Source organism: Alexandromys fortis, unplaced genomic scaffold, assembly GCF_014885135.2.
Source record: "Alexandromys fortis isolate MF-2015 unplaced genomic scaffold, M_Fortis_MF-2015_v1.1 scaffold_3, whole genome shotgun sequence".
NCBI classification, from domain to species: domain Eukaryota; kingdom Metazoa; phylum Chordata; class Mammalia; order Rodentia; family Cricetidae; genus Alexandromys; species Alexandromys fortis.
In genome coordinates, this window is record NW_026067909.1 from 33,493,781 (window position 1) to 33,500,247 (window position 6,467).

Genomic DNA, 6,467 nt, shown 5'->3' on the forward strand with positions numbered 1-6,467 from the left:
TCAGAGTAAATAGATAACAATAAATTATTTATCAGTGAGCTATACTATGTCCTTTAAAACACTATTAGAGATACAATGTAAAAGAAATGTTATTTTATAGTTTAAAAATTTATAATCTTATTGTAGTTTGTATAATATTGGATTTCATTATAAAGTATGTAATTCAAATTAGGTTATAAGAGAAAATAAATTTGATGTTTTATAAGGGATTATTGAAGTTTCCTGTAAACAAAATTATTTTACATCATGATGTAATATAAATAGAAACATTATCATCATAGTTCTAGACAGTGTTTTTATTTCCACATTCCATCACCAAATTCCATTGTTATACATATGTGTAATATGTATATATACATGGACATACACCATGATACACACCAAAATAACATGTCAGAACTCTGAGAATTGTCATTTCTCTAATTTGGTACTAAAATTGTCTTCATCAAAGAGGATAATGAACTGCAGAAAAATCTGACACTCACGAGAGTGTTTGCAGTTGTTGGCTAACCTGGTACCCAGACTAATATAACTTTAAACTATTTTAACAGTTAACACTATTAGCAGTTAAAAGCACCAACTATTTTAATAGAAAACACATTCAAATATCCTGAGCTCAGCTTTGACTTAGACCCATGTAAAATATGACAAGCTCTTATCTAAGACTGTGAAAGTGACCCTGAACTTTATCAAGTTTCTCTGGGGAGCCCATGAAAATCTCATCATGGCAATGCAGTGACCAGAATCTTTTTTTTTAACCTTTATTTATGGCTACCACACAGGTAGCATGACTCCCAGAGAAATAATCTGGAGACAGGTGGCCTCAACTAGCTTCTGTGTGCTCAAATATTCCAACTAGGCATATAATTTCTCATATTAGGGCAATATTGTACAAAAACTATATCCAAAGGGAGTCATAAAGGGATTCTCTATCCCCTCATTCCTAAATTTCTTTGTTCTAGGCACTACTTTCTCAGATCCTCAGTAACTACAACCTATTTCTTTAATAACTAATTATATTTGTTCCAACCGAAAATAAGTTCAGTCTGATAGTCCAGCATGGCTTTGACTGTTTCTGATGCCTCCAATTTGGTGCATGTGCACCTTGTTAAAGTACCACGACCATCAGGTGAATTGACAACAACAAACAAACTCTTTTTTTTTAACCACCCACAATAGGGATGGCGATGTAGGTCAGTAGTTAGTGTTCAGAGGACACTGAGTTTGATCCTCAGGACTGCATATGTCGGGTGTGGTGGAACACAGCTACCAGTACTGGGGAAGTGGAGGCAGAAAGATCAGAAGGTCTCTCTTAGCTATCTATCACGTTTGAGCACAGCCTACCTGGTTACTTGAGGCTGTTGTCTGCCTTGATCATTGCTGAATAATGCTTTATATTCCTTTTGAAAATAAAATAAAATATTCCAAAGAGGGATGCCTGTCCTGTTTCTGTGCATGTTTTGGTATCCTTAAAGCCAGGCCTGCATATTTATTTGATCTGACCTTTTAACACACATGGAACTGCTAATAACTTTCATGTCTGTTAATTTTTAGTAATTTTAAAAATAATTCATAGCCTCACTTCTGGGCAGCAATGTAAGTGCGTGACAGGAGGGAAGACCCTTTCCCGACAATACTGCCGTGTGATTCTCTGAACTAGACTCAACCTCATAGTTTCCCCTGGTGACTTGACTTCTGACTCTGAGCATGGCTGACAGTGAGGTGACAGAGGAACAATTTCGTTGTGGTCTTTCTGAGCCAGATTCTCTAGCAAATCTCCCACTTTTGCAGGAGTTGCGGCAGCCAGCAGCACCAGTAAATATTTGCAGTCACCACACACTGACTTTTAACGAGATGCCCAATATTCAGGAAAAAAATGTTTCCTCATGGCATGAGGGAAAAGTGCTACCACACTTCAGTTCCACTGTTTGACCTCTCTGCACAGAAATAGGAAATCACACACAGCCAGTGTGTAAAAAACTCCCGACTTTAGGCCAGCCTGCCCACCTGCCATTCCTGTGTAGGGTCCTTAACCATGTCCGCTTCTTGACCTGACCTGGGGCAGTCCCTGAGTGAAGTTCCCCGGCAGTTCAGCACTTTAGCAGGTCTGCCCTGCTCCAGAGTTCCTCAGGGAGAGGCCTACATCCACCAGTTCTCAGAACAAGAGCCTTTTCATAACCTCAATTACCACGAGGTCAATATACCACCCTGTGTTTGTTAGTGGCGCTTGGACTGGCTAGCAGCAGCTGGGACTGAGAGAGGCTCCGAGTCCCATTGAAACTGCCAAAAGTGTCTGTCCCTTGCCGGCAGTGGACACGGGGCATATTTTCTGATAATTGGCTTTTGAGCCATCAGTCCCAGGCCTGACTTAAACAAATAAAGCCTGATCAAGATTAAGCCCCTATTAGGAATCCCTATCAAGATTGTGTGTGTGATTTTGATGGAACAAAACAAAAACTAATTTCTTGACCAAAGAACAAAAAGCAAAAGTCATTTGTTTTAGCTTTATTCATGCATTTTATTTTTATAAAGCATATTATATTTTTCAATGTGTGCCTATGAGTTTGCTCTGAAATTCAGGCATAAGAATTGAAAATCACCCTGAAGCTGACTGCACTGTTAATGGGTTGAAGATCTCTCAATATTCTCAGTGCTTTCTGGTCTCCTGAGATTTCCCTTCTGGTCAAAACATGGTATAAAGAGAGTATTAAGAGAAAATGAAGGAAGGGATCCAGTTAGATTAAAAACCATGCTGGGTCAATAAATATCACCTTAGAAAGTTTCACATCAGAAGTGAAAACAAAACCAAGTGACTTAACTCAAAGTCGCATATGGAAACATATTACAGAGACAAATGGGTTGTGGTCACATCCACTTCAATGTTTATAATGTATTATAAACAGACACGATTTATGCATTGAGGAAGTCCCATTTGATCTCCCTTGAGAACGAAAAGACCTTTCTGGTGATTGCTTTAGTCTGACAGCCTTGCTTTTCTTTCTTTCTTTTTTTTTTCTATTCTTTTTTTTAAAAAAATCCATTAAAGCCCACAGAGAATCAGGAGCTATCATTTTGAAATAATTTATTCTTTAAAAAAATGAGAAAAGCTTACCTAGAATCACTTTAAGATTTAAACAGACATTTTCTAATGCTGATGTGACTCATGACTGTGCTCCTGTCTGTAAGCTCTACCCACTCTTAGCACCTTTTACTGTTGAGTGCAGGATTTTTGCTTTGGTAGCACACAAGTAAAATACAGGTCTCCACTTGATTTTAGCATGTCTGCCTTTGTACAAAGCAATGTGATGGAGCTACTTGTTTTACAAAAGTCTTCAAGGATTTCTGTCTAGTCTCCTCTATATGTTTTCTTTCTCTCAGTTATTTCCTGTAATTGGCTAGCTGAGATTGATACACACCCAGCATACTTTTATGGCAATTTATACCATTCATCATACCTTGAAGTATGATTAGCATGGACCAGCACTCAACAACTCCCATACAATTGAATACCTAAAGTTTAGGAAGTGAAAAAAAGAAAAAGAAATGGTAACAGTAAATGTATTCATAGTATGTGGCAATTAAAAAAAAAAAAACCCTGATGTTTTCTTGAAAGTTTTTGAAACATTTTGATAATTGCTTTTATAACTCCAGAGGGATGACAGTGTAGTACTTGAGGCTCTGTCAATCTAGGCTTATAGTGATCAAATTAAATATTAAAAATAAGAGTTCTGATAATACAAAACTGATAGTGTAGGAGAAAATCATTTCTAAATTTCATTAACCTTTAAAGTTTTCTATCTATGTGAATATAGTTTGGAAAAAACGCATGTGATAATAAATGTGAGATCAATTCTTGTCGTATAAATGAGTTTGAATATCAAGGGTACAACCATGATAAGGCTTCCCTATAACACAACCACATTAATTCTCTTTTCATAAATTTATTCCACTTGGTACCGTAAATATTCATGACAATTTCACTACGTAGCCTAGGCTAGCTTAAAATTCATAATCTTAGCTAGATATTCATGCTCATGTCACCAAGCTTTTTTCAAACAAACGGCATTTAAATGTTTAAGAAGAAAAAATTATTACTAATTTATTTACACAAGTTACTGCCATGTAGACTTCTTGATTTCACCCTCAAAACTGTGCATGGAGGATGAATTGAGGAAATAAAATTATTGATTAAATAATGAAAGCCAACTCAAGGTGAGAGAAATATGAAAGAGAGAATGATAGAACTATAGATGATAAATATATAGGCAACTGAGACTGTGTGTAAAAGGGAAAGAGTATTGGATGTCAACCTGGCACCACTCTGGATTCTGTCATTTCTTTTGCCACAGATAGTATTAGAAGTTATAGCAAAGGACCATCTTCTCCTCATCAGGGAAAGCTCAGAGTCTTTCAGATCATTGCAGAAGAGGGGGCAAAAAGATTGTAAAACTCAATGTAATAGGGAGTTTGATGTGAATTTGTGTCTTCTTGAAATGTCACAAAATCTGTATGGATGGAGACTCACCAACATGGCTACCTAAAGAAGACCTGAACAAAGACTAAAGCAATAAAACAGGTTAATGTGGACCAAGACAGTTGACGAGGAGGCCTCGACCCCTTACAATTGTCTTTGATCAGGTTAGGAATACTGAGAGCAGGAGGAATAATCTTACCTATGGAAGAGCATAAAATTGGTTATATAATGACAAATGCATTATACAGACTGAGAAGTTTGTATTTATGTGTTTAGAAACACACAGATACACACAAACATATACGTACACACTAATGACAGCAACAATTAAGAAATTGTCCATGAATTTATGAATTTGAAAGAGAACATGAGGACCGATATAGCAGGATTTGCAAGAAAAAAATGGTAGCAAAAATGATGTAACTGTATGAAAATCTCAAAAATAAATACATACTATAAAATTAAATACTGAAGCTCATCTGCAAATCAATTTAAAAACAAATCCTAAATGTGTGTGGTGAATAAGTCTAACTCTCAATGAGCCATGCATAATGAAAGTCTGTGTCATAGGTGTGTGGTGTGTGCATGTTAACGGTTTCTAAGATCACTATATGGTTTAAAATACAACTTATGGAAGAACACATAATATCAGTGTTAGTTTGCCATTGTTGTATGACAAATGACATCAAGCTAAGTTTCTTGAAATTTCTGTAGGTTAAGGTCTAAGTGCTTTTCAAACTGATTTTGTGCAGGGTCTCTCTAAGGTACCTTGATTATCTCATCTGTGACTCCAGGTTATGGGATTAAAGGTTTTACACTTCCAGAGCTATCCACAGTGTCTGATATTGTATACTGTCTACATTGCTGGTACACTTCTTCACATATATCAGGTAAGCATCTTCATTACTTTGGTCTGATTTCTTGATTTTATTTTCGAGAATTTGACTGGCTATATTATAGTCGTCCAGCGTAATATTATTTTAGATCGACAAAGTCACCACATCTAAGATTTTAGATATGGCTACAAGATTTCATCATATCCGTCATGTATGAAAATACAGTAATGGTTGTCACATCCCACCCCATATTTTCTTAAGCTGTTGTTGCAAGTAATCTAGATCTACTGACACTCAAAGAAACAGATTACACAGTGCAAGAGACTTTGGGAGCCCTTGAATGCCACCTTGAGTGAAGAATAAAACAACAAATAATTTAGGGCTTACTTTTTTTTTTATTTGATGATAGCTAATTTAATACCTGGTTGCTAGTTAGAATCATTTGTTTCTAGAACTGTGGATTCTACATTACTGTGATAAAACTAAGCATGAGCAGGTGTCTTAATTTCTATAATTAGTAGCGCTTGTGAAAACATCAGCAATTTTCAGATGTCAGTAAGAGTCTCTCTTCTTGCCATTTTTGTTGTAGTAAAAAGTAGTTGCCACAGAACATAGAAAAGAATGATTCATTTTGTTTAAATGCAGACCTCTTCCAGTCCTTGTGGCTAGGTTGCAGCTATCAAAATGTGAGAAAAATCGGTCACTTCTAGATGCTTTGTACTACAAGAATGTACCTCAGATCCTCTGCCTCTCCTGGAAGTGCTCAAGTGCAGAATGCCAGTGCTCCGTGTTGACTTATTGTTAATATTTTTAAGACAAGGAGGCTGGTGTGCTTTTCATTGTCCGAGAAGCCACTGGGAAAATCATTGCGTTTATACATTCTCTTCTAAATATGTGACGTTGAATATATTCCACCCTAGCTGGTAATTTGGAAAGGGAATCTTTATCAGAGCTTTCAAAATTCTTTTATTTTTTTTTTCATTTTTTTACTCCTTTTTTTATTTATTTTTTTAATTACCGCCTCCTCCCCGTTTCCATTTCCCTCCCCCTCCTCCCATACATCTCCCCTCCCCCCACTCCCCTACCCTTCTCCCCCTCCCCCCCACTCCATTCCCCCTCCCTCCCGAGAATGATGAGCAGTCCAGGTTCCCTGCCCT